At 43.1% G+C, this 16,876-nt stretch overlaps 1 pseudogene across 1 annotated transcript; it reads left to right on the top strand.

Annotated features, from left to right (window-relative positions):
* Positions 1-3,973: 3,973 nt before the first annotated feature.
* On the top strand, positions 3,974-4,483 carry LOC308434385 (NADH dehydrogenase [ubiquinone] iron-sulfur protein 4, mitochondrial-like; annotated as a pseudogene). The gene has a single exon. The product of its transcript is annotated as an NADH dehydrogenase [ubiquinone] iron-sulfur protein 4, mitochondrial-like (transcript).
* Positions 4,484-16,876: the final 12,393 nt, after the last annotated feature.

Here is a 16,876-nt window from a genome sequence, read left to right as displayed (position 1 = left end):
TGTGTGTGTGTATTCATCCAACCAGTTATGTTTAAGAAACATAACTAATATACTCACACACACACACACACACACACACATATGGAGAGAGAGAGAGAGAGAGAGAGAGAGAGAGAGTTTTTAGGCTGTCTTACTGGGTGTAGTCTGGGTAGTCCAGCAATGGCTGCCTGACTATGGAAAAATATAGAATTCCACAGTGGTTTGTCCACAAAGCTGGGTGCATCTGCTTCCCTAGAGTTCTGGGGGATTCCTGGATTGTTTCGGGTTTTCAGTCTGTGTTGGGATCCTAAAGAATCTGGATCATAATACTGGCCAAAGAAAACAAATAAACTTGCCAGAGAAGGTGAGGGCAAGCAAGTTTCTTTCTTCCTTGTTCTTGCTATGTGGGCTGCCACCAGCAGATGTGGCCCAGAGTTCAGATGGGTCTTCCTGCTTCAAATAATCAGATTAAGAAATCCTGTATTACCAGGTGGCAGCAGCACACACCTTTAATCACAGCACTTAGGGGGCAGAGGCAGGCAGATCTCTGTGAGTTCGAGGCCAGCCTGATCTTCAGAGTGAGTTCCAGAACAGTCAGGGCTACACAGAGAAACCCTGCCTCAAGATCCCAAAGGGATTTGAGGGGAGAAAGAAAGGAAGGGACAAGGAAAGAGAAAGGAAGGAAGAGAGAAAGGGAGGGAGGAAGAGAGAAAGTCAGTCAATCCTACACAGGACTGTCCGGCATCTTCGGTTTTATTGAGTCTAGCTGTAGTCAAGCTGACAACTAAAATTCCCCCTTCTGTGTGTGGTACATTTGAAATCCCAGCGCTGGAAAGATGGAGACAGAAGGCTCCCTGGGGCTCATTAGCCAGTCTAACCTAATTGATGAGCCCCAAGGCAAAGAAAGACCCTGTCTCAAGGGAGGCAGACAGTGCTCCTGAGGTTGGCGCCTGAGCTTGTCTTCTCTATACACAGGCACACTCGCACGCTCACACTTGACCGTGAACACTCACATCCCCTCCTACACAGTGAAGACATCTATATTTAACAAGCTAAGCATGTGCCAGGACTCCAGAAGCGGAGGCAGGAGGATCACGTGTTAAAGCTTATCCTTGGTTACATATTAAATTTAAGGACAACCGGCCACATGGGAACCTGTCTCAAATTTACTAAGAAATCCAGCTGCCATTCCCTCTGCTCCACTGGAAACTGGGAGAAGAACAAAGTCTGACCCCGAGGACTAAACTCAGCTGGATTTGTTTCGGGGTCTTTGCATGTTGTGATTTGGTTTCATATTTCCTTTAATGGCCATATTCTTATCTGGTTCAAAAATGCTTTACATTGCATCCAAAACAACAATTAAGCATTTTTTGTGTGTATTTTAAACTCTAGCTATTAGAGCCAAAGCCTGTGGGGTTTTTTTTTCCGTCCATCTTATGCAACCCTACACACACCAGGACGGTTTGGGTTTGGTTCCGTCTTCCTGTGATCGCACTGTGGGAATGTAGTTTTGATTTAACTGGTGAGTCATGTCTCGGTTTTGTTTTTAGTGGAAAGCTTCGTGTTGGTGTGGATGTGGTATAGACAAGGTTTGAAATCCGCCACAGCATGACTTCAAAGAAAATGAAAGTGTAGACACACTATACAACCTTCTCAGCAGTCAAATTGTATAATCCCAGCACTTGGGGGACCAACAACAGAGGAATTGTTGCTACCTAGTAAGATCTTACCTCAAAATACCCACACACACACACACTCGCGCACACACAAAAACCTGACTAGTTTCCAGAATGATCCTTGACCTCGAAGAAGATTAAAACACCCAGCTGACAGCCTGGAATGTGGCTCAGCTGGCTAAAAGCTTGCCTACCATGAGCAAAGCTCTAGTTTTCTGTTCTCAGCACATAAAAGCAAGTGTGCATGGGGCTGGAGAGATGGTCATTGGTTAAGAGCTGCTCTTCCAGAGGACCTGGGTTCAATTTCCAGCACCCACAACTGTCCACAGCTCACATTTCAGCAGATCTGATGCCCTCACACACAGACAGACATAAATGGAGGCAAAATGACAATGCACATAAAACAAAAATAAGTCTTTTTTTTTTTTTAAGTGTATGGTGCAGGATGGAGAGATGGCTCAAGGGTTAAGAGCACTGACTGCTTTTCCAGAGGTCCTGAGTCCAATTCCCAACAGCCATGTGGTGGCTCACGACCATCTGTAATAAGATCTGATGCCCTCTTCTGGTGTGTCTGAAGACAGCTACAGTGTACTCATATATAGTATATAATAAATATATATGTATATATAATAAATCTTTATAAAAGAAAAGAAAAAGGCCAACAACTTTACAGAAGCAAACTCTGAAAAATAACAGACTTCTCTCCAAAACTCTTAGAGCGCAGGAATGCCTGGATCAGGATAATTCATGTCCTGACACTAAACAACTATACCCATGGTATTGCTGTATCTGCAAAAGTATGATGTAAAATTGATGGTCAAATAAAAACTACCTGAGGTTTGTGATCACTAAGCCAGCTCTGCAGAAAATATTCAAAGGAATCCTAAACAGCAAAAAAAAAAAAAAAAAAAAAAAAAGCCACAGCCTCTAGTGTGGGCAGGAGCCTGGAGGCGAGTGGTGCACACCTTTGTCCCAGCACTAGGATGACAGAGGCAGGAAGGTCTTTGTTTATATAGAAAGTTCCAGGACAGATGGGGCTATATAGGGAGACCTTGTGTCAAAACAAACAAACCTAAACAAAGCCAGAAAACCAGAAAAGCCGTCCTATTCACAAATCCTCAAGAAGAGATGCCTGGGAATGAGCTTAGCTAAGGGGACAAGTGGCCTCTAAATGAAAACTTTAAAGAAGATTTATTTATTTATTTTATAGATTTGCCATGTATACAGCGTTCCACCTGCATGTTTGACTGCAGGCCAGAAGAGGGCACCAGATCTCATTACAGATGGCTGTGAGCCACCATGTGGTTGCTGGGATTTGAACTCTGGACCTCTGGAAGAGCACTCAGTGCTCTTAACCATTGAGCCGTCTCTCCAGCCCTAAATGGAAACTTTAAATAATTGCCAAAAGACATCAAACAAGACGAGAAAAGATGGAAGTATCTATGAATCATCAAGTTGGATATCATGAAAGGTACTGTATCATCAGAAGTGATGTAGGAGGAGCTCGGGTAAGCTCGGTTCACAGAGTGCTTATCTAAAATGCACACACTCCTGGGCTCAGTCTCCCAAACTGTAAACTGGGCCTGGTGGCACATGCTTTCAATTCCAGCACTCAAGGGACAGAGTCAGCTTAAGTTTATCCTTGGCTACACAGTGAGTTCAAATCCATCTTGGCTACATAAGATTCTGTCTAGAAATATAAATTTTTTTTAATGTAAGAGAAAAAATTTTTTTAAGTTTAATGGCATTCTTCATAGAAAAGGAAAAGAAAATCTAAAATGCATATAGACCCACAAAAGAATGCAGGCGTTTAAAGCAATTCCGAGTAGAAAAAAACTTGGGCTACAGAATGGGATTAAAAAAAAAATTCCAGGTATCCATTAGTGATGGTTAGTTCTAGATGGCTGTCAACTTGGCACAACCTAGAGTCACCTGAGGGTCTTAACGAAGGGCTGCTAGATCATTCTGGCCCGTGGGCATGCGTGTCAGGAAGTATTTTGACTGTATTAATTGAAGTAGGGGGTGCCTACTGAAGGTGGCCCCAGACAGGGGAACCTGAACTACATGAGAGTGTTGAAAGGGAGTCACACAGGCAAGCCTGCGCCCATCTCCTCTCTGCCTATCTGTGAATGGGAGGGCACCAGTTCTATCTATCCTGTGATGCATCTGTAAGCTGGCACTGTGGGATAAAAGAAACCTATGCTCCCATGGCAACAGGAAACAAAGGTATTGGCTGATAGGACTAATATTTAGAATATATAAAAAAAATTTTAAAAACTAAACACAAAAATTATTCATTGACATTTGTTCACAGGAAGATGGCGGTGGTCTCAGTGTCTGTGTCATTGAGACAGGCGTTGTTGGGATGAAGAGCTGCACCTGCCATTTCTACCTCCAGAGTTCCAACCAGGTTGTTGAACATCCTCATGGAAGCTGGCACAGGACCAAACTCAGGACATACAGCTTATAACAGTTGATGAGAAATTGGATATCAGTACTTCAACTGGTGTTCCAGAAGAGCACATCAAAACCAGAAAAGTCAGGCTCTTTGTTCTTGCTCGAAATAACTCGCAGTCTGGAATAAACAGCACAAAGAAATGGAAGACTGAGTTTGATATCAGGGAGAGATGGAGAAAATCCTTTGATGGGTTGGGCATCAATAGCTGATCTTCTCTCCAACATGGTTCTAACCTTCATTACCAAAGAAGATCCAGTTGCCTTTGCAGGAAAAAATAAATGGATGGAACTATGACATGGGAAAAAAAAACTTCCGGAAACCCAAGTCCAAGTCTTGTGGTACAAACTTTTCTTGGAACGAAATAAAATAAAATAAGAGTAACTACAAAGTAGATTGGTGCTGGCTACATTTCTGCTTGAATGTGACTAAAGTGTCAGCTATGAACTATTTATAGTCCATGGATAATGCACCTCTTAATCTCCTAATAAATGTGACCTTTAAACCATAAAAATTTATTCATCAGTAAATGGGTTCATGGTTTGAACTGATAGTCTTGCAAGACATACAAGTGGTCTACAAATACATGAAAAAATGTCCAATATCCACCAGGGAATTGGAAATCAAAGTGACATTGAGATTCTACTTTACCCTGGTGAGAATGGCTATCATGGGGGGGGGGGGGACTTCCTACAAATGGGATAAGAATATAATTCAGTGATAGAGCAATTGCCTAGCATGCATGACACCCTAGGTTCATATCCCAGCACAGAAAAAACATAGTGTCAAGGACATAAGGCCTTTTACATACTGGGCAAGAATGCAGGTAGCACAGATTTACTAAAAAATTTGAAACTAGAACTAGCTCACGCCGGCTGTCTGCTTGTAAGAAGGTATCTAAAGGGCTTTACATCAACTTGTCTTAGTTATGGTAATTATTGCCACGATGAGACACCATGATTAAAAGCAGGTTGGGGAGAAAAGGCTTGTGTACCTTGAGTCACAATGCATTAAGGTAAGACACAGAAGGGACTCAAAACTTGCAGGAATCTGGAAGCAAGAGCTGATACCGTGGCCATGAAAGAATGCTGCTTACTGGCTTGCTCCTTATGGCATGCCCAACTTGCTTTGTAAAAGCACCTTGGACAACCAGCCAGGGGTAGCACCACCCTACTATGGGCTGGACCCTCCCACATCAATCACTAACAAAAAAACAAAAAAACAAAAAAACAAAAAACAAAACAAAACAAACAAAAACAAAAACAAAACAACACAAAACAAAAAAACCTCAACAGCCTTGCCTACAGTCCCATCTTTTCTCAGTTTAGGTTCCCCCCTCTCAGATGACTTTAACTTGATATAAAACTAGCCAGCATATCAACTTACCACAGAGATACCTATGCATTAATGTTTAATGTTTCACTATTTAAAAGAGCTAATATGTGGAACCAGACTACAGATGCATAGATTAACAAATGTAAAGTATACACAGACATACATAATAGAGTTTCATTTAGTCATAAAGAATATCAATATTTGTCAGGTGGTGGCATATGCAAGCAGATCTCGGAGTTCTAGACAAGCCTGATGTACAGAGTGGGTTCCAGGACAGCCAGTGTAGTCCCTGAGTTGCACACCACAAAAGCTGCTGCACCACAAAAGCTGTCAAAGGGGCAGCAGGCACCTCCTTCTTGCCCCAGCCTGTGACTTCTGCTGTAAAATGTCCCAAAGGAGCTGTTCCAAAATGGCGGCTACTATCAAAATGGCAGCACCACATCTCAGCCTGCAGTTGCAGGAGCTGTCCATGGTGGCGCACCCCCATTCCCACTTCAGAGGGACTGCCCCTCAGGAGCTGTCCACAGTGGTAGCACCTCCTCTCCAGCCTTCCCTTTGCCCCAGCAGTCCCACAGAGATGGTGCCTCAGCCAGAAAAGGCTTCCAACCCTAACCCATGGACCTGACACAGGGAAAAGGGTTGAAAATAGCCAATAATCCCTTAGCAGGAAAATTCAGCAGCCCACAGGTTTCCACAATACCCCCCAACCAATCCCTGAACAGGAAAATCCACCAATCCCTGAGCCCCTTCCAAACTCAGAACTTGAAATCCCACCAGTCCTCACTCTGGATATCTCTGCCCTGAGAAGCGCCACCACCTCAAAAATCCTGTATAAACACTGCCTCTTTGTCCTGTTCCCTGCTGTCTGCTCCAGGAGCAGAGGGCAACCATCCCTAGATTTGTTCCTCCACACCGTGGACTTTTCAACACATCTTTTTCATAAGACTCTGCCTGGTGTGACTTTGTCCTCAGAAAAAGCCAAGAAGAAAAGAAGCAATGAAGAGCAGAGCCAAGTCTCCTGAGCTCCTTGGCTCAGCTGGGGATTCCCTCCTCTGGGAGCCGCAACATCTCTGCTGAAGAGGCCTTCTCTTAGAGCCCTGTGGTTCCTGGGCTCCCACGTCTCAAGATGCCCTTCCACTGGGACACTGTCCCACATTAGAGCTGTGTGGTTCCTGGGCTTCTGAGTCTCAGGACCCTCCCATCCAAGCAGAAACACTTACAGCCAGGGCTACACAGAGCCCTGTCTTAAAAACACTTAAATGGAAGAGTGTTTGTCTTGAAGGCAAATACCCTAGATTTGATTCTCTGCACTTGAGATTCTGGGGCTTGATGGCACACACCTGTCATTCCATCGCCAGGGAGTTTAAGCTTATCCATTGCTGTATAATGAGTTTGAGGCTAGCCTGGGCTTCCTGACACCCTGTCTCTTTCACACACTAATGATGACAATGGTAACAGAGCTGGAGAGATGGCTCAGGGGTTAAGAGCACTGATTGCTCTTCCAGAGGAGACAGGTTCAATTCCCAGCACATGGCAGCTCACAACCATCTGTAACTCCAGTTCCAGGGGAATCTAACACCCTCACACAGACACATGTAGGCAAAACAATCTGCGCATAAAAAAATGAAAGACCATAAAGACACTTATTTTGTCACAGATAGCCCAGTAAAGAAATGAACAAAAGAGTTAAAAAGACATTTCAGAAGGAAGAAAATCCAAGTTGATAAAAAACAAAATGAAAAAGCTACTTACTACTAATTAGCTATAGTAACCTAATTGAGAGATATTCCCCATGGGCTTGTAGTGTCTCAGCAGTTTGTGGTACTGTCTGGGAAGGTTTAAGGGGTCCAGTCTTGCTGGCGGAAGTAGATCACTAAGGCTGGGCTTTGACAGTTTACTAACTCCCTCACCTTCAGTTTGCTCTCTCTGCTCTGTGCTTGTGATTGACATGTGGCTTCTCAGCTTCCTGTTCTAACCACTCTGCCTTCTTGCTACCACGCCTCCTTACCAGACAGACTTTTATCTCTCAGGAACCATAAGCCCAAATAAAAACCCTTTCTTCTAGTTGTAGCTCTAGAAATAATACTTAAAACAGTAACAAAACTTAATATATTAGAGAAATATAAATTAATTTGTTACACACCTTAAAATGACTTAAGGTTTTAGGTGTGTGTGTGTGTATGTGTGTGTGTGTGTGTGTGTGTGTGTGTGTGTGTGTTGGTTGGTTTTTCCAGACAGTGTGTCTCTGTGCATCCTTGGCTGTTCTGCAACTTTGTAAACCAGGCAGACCTCAAACTCAGAGATCCTTCTGCCTCTCCACAGCCACCCCACTCCACAACGCTGGGATTAAAGACATGTGCACCTCACCTCCTGGGCTTTTTTGTTTCTTGAGACAGAATCTCACAATGTACCCCTAGCTGGCCTGGAACTCACTAGATATATATTTTTCCTGGGTTGTGAAAAGTAACGCAGACTGCATAAACCACTGGCAAAATATGAATAACATCTGTATTTTAGTGCAATCACCATGTGACTAGAACGTGCCCACAAATCCGTGGTCCTGTACGTGTCGTCCCACACCCCACCCCCGCTGCTGAGGACCTCCTCCCTCTCAGCCCTTTTCTGGTCAGTCATCCAGTCATCTGTTTCCTTACTTTAGAAAGATGCTGCCTATTCTGGGCAGTCAGTCTTCTTTCACTAAAGGTCTAGCCACGGGGGCACGGTTGCTGCCGTCACGTACCTTGTTACCATTGTACAGTGCACTGTTTTACAGACATCCTGTGATTTATACATCCTTTTTCCCGTGAGACACTCAGCATCTCTAGTTTGAGGCAATGGCAAGAGAAGCTGCTATATTTGTCACTCCTTTCCTGGCTCACATAGTTTACACTTTGGATGTATCTACTTTTAAAACTGACAGGTAATAGGGTTGTGCATGCCTTTATCTAAATAAGGGTAAAAACACGTAGGAATTCTTGTCCCTCTATCTCAGAAATATAGAATTGACCAAGGGTTAACAAGTTTTACCCCAAATAACTAACAGAAATGGTTTCAACTCCTCCCAATACAAGCAAATATGACATCTGAGGTGATAGAAATGCAGTTATTCTGACTGGATTATTGTTCATTTGTATGAATAATACAGTTCATACAGTAACACCACACTCCATGAATATGTCCAGTTACCATGCACAAATTAAATTAAAATATACTGAAATCTTGTGAGTTAATGGTACATACTTTTAATTTGAGCACTTGGGAGACAACAGAAAACAGTTCACCTCCTGTTATATAGCAGGGTTCTATTTCAACTAGAAAAAGGAGGAGGGGGGGAGGAGGGGAGGATGATGATGAAGAGGAGGAACAGGGTAGGAGGGGGAGGAGGAAGAGGAAACTGATGAATGCTAAGGAACAGGAAGGAGGTTATAAAAGGCTAACTAACTATCTGAATTATTGAACCCAGGCCTGTACAGGGAGACTACTCAGGTAGGGCCATGCCATGACAGGCCTATGAACATTTCCACACATAGATTTAAAAAGGGGGGGTTGGGGAGAAGATACAGAGTTTAGGGGTTAAACTGCAAATCTGGGAAGGGTTTTGACAGAGCAGAGCACTCTCCTGGAGTGACACACTTTCTCCAATGAAGGCCACACCCACTCCATTAGGCTACTCCTCCTAATACTGCCACTCCCTGAACCAAGCACATTCAAACCACCAGAATCATATAAATAAAAATAAATCGAATTTAAAAACATTTTCTTTCTTGCCTCTCATAATCCAACTGGACAAATCACATGTAACTTCTGTCCTTACACACTGCACACAAGCCAGGATAGGTCCATGATCCCAGAGAGAACAGAAATAAAGGATGAGTCACGTGACTGCCCTACATTTCTACTACGTTGGATTCTAGAACCTGGAGAAGGGAGAATTATTCTCAGTAGACCATGACTGTCTCAAGGACTTAAGAAGAAAGAAACTAGAATTCAGGAAGTCTGAGAAGGTAGATACAGTGAGTCAGAATCCCAAAGAGGAAGGAACTAAACAGAACAGAAACTCTGGGAAGCAGACAGATGGCTCAGTGGTTAAGGGCATTTGTTGCTCTTGTGAAGGACCAGGATTTGGGTCCCAACACTCACATGGCACGTTTCAGCCACTTGTTAACGTTAGATGCAGAACATTTAAAGGTCTCTTCTGACATCCTCAGGCAATGGGCACACACTAGGCCTACATATACATGCAGGCAAAACACTGATACAGAAAATTAATCTTTAAAATTTTTTTACTTTTTGAGATAAAATCTCACAATGTCATTGTGGCTGACCCGAAACTTACTGTGTAGATGAGGCAGACATAGAATTTACAGAGATTTACTTCTGCTGCCCAAGTGCTGAGATTAATGGCATGTGCTACCACAAAACAAACAACAGAAAGGAAAGAAAATCTAGGAATTGAATGAGGATCTCAACCTCACTGGGCTGTAAATACCTTGAGTTTGCTCTGTTGAGAGAGGTCAGTCCTTAATGATCCCTCTCAAAATTCACTAGCAATGTTAAGTAATAATGATGATAACAATAATGATTATGATGATGATGATAAATTTACATTTTAGTAGCAGAGTTGAAGTCGAGCACAGGTAACTGGGCTAAAACTCCGTTTGTTATGGACTCTGTCTCTGTATCTCTGTTTCTCTGTCTCTCTCTGTCTCTTTGTGTCTCTCTCTGTCTCTGTATCTCTCTACTTTAACTTTTGTTTTTATTTTGATTGTTGATGAATCTTGCTAAGTAGTCCTGGCTGGCCTAAAACTAACTTTGTAGAGCAGGCTGGCCTTGAACTTGTGGTGACTCTCTGCCTTCCAAATACTGAAACTACAGCCATGCACCGCCATACCTGGAATATCTAGCTCTGCGTTGGCCTCACATTTTCTTCTTGAGAACGGTTAATAATTACCAGCTCAACAACACCTAAGATGACCTAGGGAAAAAAACAGAAACCACCTAGGAGACCCGACTTCCAGGCTTGTCGATGAGGAAGTTTGTAGACTGGATTGAAACAGGTGAGAAGACCTGCCCCAAATATGGACTGGGTCCCAGACTGAATAAAAAGGAGAAAGCAAGAAAAACACTAGAAGGGCTAGAGAGATGGCTCAGTGGTTAAGAGGCCTGACTGCTTATCCAGGGGTCCTGAGTTCAATTCCCAGCAATCATACATTTGCTCACAACCATCTGTCATGGAATCAGAATCCGATGCCACAAAGGCATATATGCAAATAAAATGCTCATATGCACAAAAAAAAAAAAAAAGGTAAACACCAGCCTCCACCTCCCACTGTTTTCTGACAATAGACACAAAGTGCCAGCCCCTCTGTGACAGACACACCCTCAAACCATGAGACACAATGGATCCTTCCTTCCTTGACTTGCTTTTGTGAGGAATGTTGTCACAACAATAAGAGACGCTAGCGCAAGCACACTGAGTCAACCTTGGATTCTGGGAGTGCCAGAACTCATACATGAAAGTGTTAATGACAAAGGACCCAAAACTTTCCCCAAACATCAATGAGCCCCACAGGACAGATTCCCACCAGGACAGCGCCACCAGGATAGTTGCTCATGAGAGTCAGGCAGCAGCCTCTCATGAGCTCACTTCTCTCCCAGGTGCCTATGGCACTAACTTCAACATTCCAGACGCTCGCTGATGCTGTCACCAGAGCATATCCCACCCTCCTCTTGTATTCGCCTTACCATAAGTCTCACAAAGTTCCCTTGAGGGCAGACACGAGGTCACTGAGTCCCTTTATCTGTTCTTCCCTGAGTGGACACAATAGCTCAATCTCCTTTCCATTCCTTTCACCAAGACTCATCTCTTTAATTGTGCATTAGGGTGACAGGCTGAGCATCTTCTGTGGGGACTCTCAGAGGGCTTTTACCCTAAAAGTCTCGTAAAAGAGCTAAAATTATACCCACAAGAAGGGATGCTCCTGCCAGAGCTAATAAAAAGCTAAGACGGATTTCAAATTGAACCCCAGTAGCTTAACTGGCATAGAAGAAAGGTGAAAGATTCTGGTCACTGTCATTTACACATGCAGCTTCAGTGACAAACTTCTAGTCAAGCTAAGGAACAGAAAACTAAAGTATATAGGGATGGAGAGATGGCTCAAGGGTTAAGAGCACTGACTGCTTTTCCAGAGGTCCTGAGTCCAATTCCCAGCAACCACATGGTGGCTCACAACCATCTGTAATGAGATCTGATGCCTTCTGGTGTGTCTGAAGACAGTAACAATGTAAAACAAACAAACAAATATGGTGTATATAAACAGGAAAACATTAATTAAAAAAGAAAAAACAAGCAACAGAGAGGCTGGGGACATGACTCAGTGATTCAGAACACTGGCTGCTCTGACAAAGGCCACAGGTTCAATTCCCAACACCCACACTGGAAACTCACAAGCACCAGTTCCAGGGCCACCCTCTTCCGACCTCTGAGAGTACGTGGTACACATACACTCAGGCACACACACATAGATATTTTTAAGGTGTAATATAATTCAGGGGGTTGAAGAGGTTACTCAGTGACTGAGAGCTTGAAGTCCATGTGTAGAGTTTGATTTCCAGTACCTGTGTTAAACAGCCCACAACTAACTGTAACTCCAGCTCAGGGGATCTGATACCCCATCTAGACTCTGTGACCCCTCCCCCCACACACACCTACCCATACATAACTAAAAGTAAATCTTTAAAAACGTAAGTCAATTCAAGGAATGGCTTAGGAGTTAAGAGCACTGACTACTGTTCTGGAAGACACGGCACCCACATGGCAGCCAGCAACAGTCTAGAACACCAGTTCTGAGCAGTCAGACACCCTCTTCCTCCACGGATACCAGACATGCATATTATGCACAGACATACATGCAAGCAAAACACCCATACAAGTTCAAGGCCAGGCCAGTGCTCATAGTGAGTTCTAGTCTATACAATATAGCAAGAGCTACACAAGGAGCTACTACTTTGAAGTAAAATAAAATGATTCAGTTGTGAGAGAAATAGTGAAAAATGAAAAATATCAGTGAGTAAAAAAATAAACATTTCAAATTTATAAGAATTTTGGTTTTTATTTTGTTGTTGTTGTTGTTGTTGTTGTTGTTGTTTTGGAGGGGTATTTGTCTCAAACCTCTAAATTCTTCCATCAGTGTGGCATCTTGTTACCACAGCCCTGAGAAACCAGCATGTCTCTCAAGGAGGTAGAACTTGACTTCCCCGTCTTCACAATGGGCTGGAACAATGGGTATTTCTAGTATAGAAGGGAAAGAAACAACTTTTGCATTGCTTGACCTATTATTTGTCTTGAAGATAGGGTATACTTTAGCTCAGGCTGACCTCAGATCTGTTACACTGTCAAGGGTGATCTTGAACTTCTGATCCCCTGGCTCTGCCTCAAAACAATATGGGGGATCCATCAGAGAAGACAGCCAGTGAGAAAGTCTTCATTAGTCAGCAGGTGATTACACTGGGTGGCTGGGTTGACACGCCTCAGTTACCAAGAACAGTCACCCAGAAGCAGAACTACAGAAGCCAAAAGCAAGGTTAGTACATTTATGGACTTTCCCAGAACTATGAGTTCGATGGATTGATCTTTGTTCCTGTTTTGTCAGGTAGTGCTGTCCACATGCTGGGTTTCAAGGCCTGAATGCTACTTCCATCATGGCGTGAGTTATGCTAAGGTTTGGGGTCCTGTAAAGTCTGGGGATCTGTTACACCAAGTGCTGGGATTGTAGGCATTTACCATAACAGTGAAGTATGCTAGGAATCAAAACCAGGGCCTTGTAGATGTGTTAGATGACACTCAACCAACGAGGCCACAACTCAGCTGAGCCTTTTGTTTTGTTTTGCTGTTTTGTTCTTAGACAAGCTCTAGTCCTGATTGGCCTGGAACTCACAAGGCGGGTCTCCAATTTGCCACAATCCTCCTGTCTTAGCCTCCCTAGGGCTAAGATAATAAGCATGCACTATCATGTCAAGACTGAAATTAACTTTACTGCAAAAACCTGCCAAAGCCAAGAAAGAGACAAGTCACTAAGTCCAGCATCAGGACCACTACGCTGCCTGATTTTGGCTGTTAACATAACTCTATTTGGAGTCAACTAAAACCCAAACTGATATTACACCTGTGGAGGATTTTCTTGACTGGATCATTTGAAGTTAGAAGACCCACCCTAAATCTGGCGGCAGCCCACTTGAAAGGACGCTTAAGAAGAAGCATTTGCCTTTTGCCTTCTTGCTCTCACTCTTGATGGCAAGATCATCTATCCTAATGCTGGGGCATTCCTTTGCTGGTATTAGAACCCATATCTTCAGGATTCCAGTATAGATAGAAGACCAGCAGTTCTATAGGAATCCTCCAGGGCTCTAACACTAGATTGGGACATCAAGTTTCCTGAATTAAACAACCTTTCCATTAGGAGGGTTCCATTGTTTGATTATCCCACCACAGCCATATGTATAATATGCATATTCTATCTGTTCCATTCCTTTAGAGAACCCTGGCTAATATAGTCATACTGATGGTTTCTTTCTTGCTATTACCTGGTGAATATAGGACTTGACCTCTGTGGTTGACCTAAAAAAAAAAAAAAAAAAAAAAAAAAAAAAAAAAAAAAAAAAAACATAACCCAGGTCTAAAACCACACTAAACAGATTCCGATAGAAAGACCTTAAAGCACCTGACTCTTCAAAACTGCTAGGTCACCCAAACTAAGGAAAGGAGGAATCTATCTCAGCCAACAGAAGCCTGGGGTGTGTTTAAGAGCTTAAAGAAAATTCTGAATCTTGCATGAAACCCCAAATAAAAAAGACTTGAAGAAAATCATAATAAACTATAGACTTAGGTTAATTAACGAACATCAATATTAATTTATTATTAATTAGAAAAATATGCCATACTAGCATTAGGTTGGTTTCTGTTTGTTTTGTTGGCTGAGGAGGGGATAATTTGTAATTTTTCAATAGGGCCTTCTCTACCCTAGGTTGATTGCAAACTCTATGTAGCTGAGAATGACCTTGAACTTCTGACCTTCCTGCCTTAGCTTCTCGCTATGCTGAGATTTAGACTTAAGGCCTGAGTCACCATGTAAGGTTAGTAACTAGACACAGTAGCACATCCCCATAATACCATAATCTAAGAGGCCAAAGACTACAGTAGAACCGTGTCTCAAAGCAAAAGGATTAATGGGATGTTTGAATGGCGTGTTTAAGCTCTCTCTGAACAATCACCAGCTTTTATAGAAACCTGATCCAAAAAATAAAATGTCTTTGTAGTTGGGGTGGTCATGCTAGGAACTGAACCTAGAGCGTCTTGCATGACAGAAGCACCCCGAATCTGGGTCGCACTCCCCAGCTCCAAACTTGTTTTTTTTTTCTTGCCTTATTTATCTTAAGACAATCTCACTGTGTAGCCCTGACCGTCCTAAACTCACTATGTGGACCAGGGAGCTGTGGAACTCACAGAGATCCACCTTTCGGAGTGCTGGGATTGAAGGGACACACCACAGTGCCCATCCTGCCCTGGTGGCCTTTTATGTAAATGAGACTCACGAAAGCCACAAAGATGTCAGATTCTCCAAGATGGTTAAAAAATTAGCCATAACTCTTTAAAGGGTCAAGTTGGTGTGGAACTTACAGTGAAACAAAGCGTGCTATCCCGCCTTCCTGCCAATGCCGTGGTCATGGAGATTCGGCCCCGAAGCCTCATATTGTCTCCTACGTGACAGCCTCACTAGGTGACCATAGACAAAGAGGTTAAAAGTCCCATCACTGTTCCTTGGCAGGTCTGCTGTGGTGTGTGTTAGGTACAAAGTAAGTCCCCAAAAAGGCAGTAGTAGTGACAGTGTCCTAAACAGGACTCTGACCTAAATAGAAGGTTGTTATTGAATAAACAAAAGCCTAAACTCAGCATTTCTCTCCGGAGGCAGATTTCTCTTTAACAGAAAAGCTACTATTTCACTTACCTGTCCCAAAGGTCAACTTTCTCAGGCAAGAGCCTCCCTATTAACCCAAACAACCCACAGTAGCTTCCAGGTCGTTCTGGCTGCTCTCTCCTCCTGCTGCTGTCTGTCCCCTTAAAAGTGACAAGGCAGAAAAAAACAAGTGACAAGATGACAATGTTTCTCTAGCCACCCACTGTTCTCTGAGCCTAGCAGTGAGTCCCCAAATAAGCTTTCTTTCTACCCAGGGAGTGCTCTAGTTTGGTTATGACCTTCAGAGTGGCCTATGGGGACATGAATGAGGCCTCTTTGGGCAGCTGCCCTTTTACAGAATCACCATAGCCTCTGCAAGGCTGCTTCCAGTCTGAGCTCCACTGGCCTACGGCTCATGCCTGTAAGCTCAGCACATGAGAGGCAGAGGCAGGAGAATCACGCCAAGTGTTAGTCCAGCATGGGCTTGGCAAGTCCCGGGGCAAGCAGGATTTCATAGTGAGACCCTGACTCTAAAAACCAAGAAAGAAATGGGAGTAAAGCAGAAAGGACGAGAGAGAGGGAGGGAAGGAGGGAGAGGGAGAAAGAGAATAAGCAGATTGTCTCTGGAAGATATTTAAAAAAATTGTTTCTGGTTGTGCATTTCAATTACGATTTTTAATCCTTACAATATGCTGTTATTTTTCTCACATTACAGCTATGGAAACAGAGGCACAAAGAGCTTAAGTAACTTACCCAAGCCAAGTGTGGTGACATATACCCTTAGTCTCATCCCTCAGCAGGCAGAGCTGGGAGGATCTTGAATCCAACCTGTTCCACATAGAAAATTCCAGGCCAGCCACAACTACATAGGGAGATCCTGTCTTTAAAAAAAAAAAAAATCTAAAACCCAAACTTCGAAAGAATGGTTTAGCTGAGGTCTGAGCCCAAGCCAGCTGGCCTCAGACTCTAGACTCAGCAGCATATTGAAGGAAGCCAAATTGTGATAGAGAATTTCATGATAGCTTGTGAAATTAAGGATAGAGGGGAAACTAGAAGGCTGTCTTATATAAGCCATAATAAATTATTCTAACCCCATTTCTTAATCATATTTACAAGAAGCACAGAATAGGAATTTTAAAAATATGGCCTGTATCTGGGACTGGTGGTCTGCCTCTTGTAGGCAGAGGCAGGGGGATTGCTGTAAGTTTTATTTTTAGGTTCCATAAATAGCCTAGGCCTGTCTAGGCTAAAGAGTAAGACTGAGTCTTAAAAATAAAAATAACATGGGACTGGAAAGATGAATCAGTAGTAAAGAGCCCTGGCTGTTCTTCCAGAGAATCTGGTCCAATTCCCAGCTCTTACATGGCTGCTTGCAGCTGTCTGTTCCCAGGGGATCTGACATTCTTATCTGTCTTCTTCCAGGCACACTTATAAAATATGAACACATATGTAAGCAAAACACCTACATATGTAAATAA

Source organism: Micromys minutus (genome assembly GCF_963924665.1).
Source record: "Micromys minutus genome assembly, chromosome: 21".
In the NCBI taxonomy this organism is placed as follows: domain Eukaryota; kingdom Metazoa; phylum Chordata; class Mammalia; order Rodentia; family Muridae; genus Micromys; species Micromys minutus.
The sequence above is the reverse complement of the archived record's forward strand: the minus strand, read 5'-3'. Positions and strand labels throughout refer to the sequence as shown.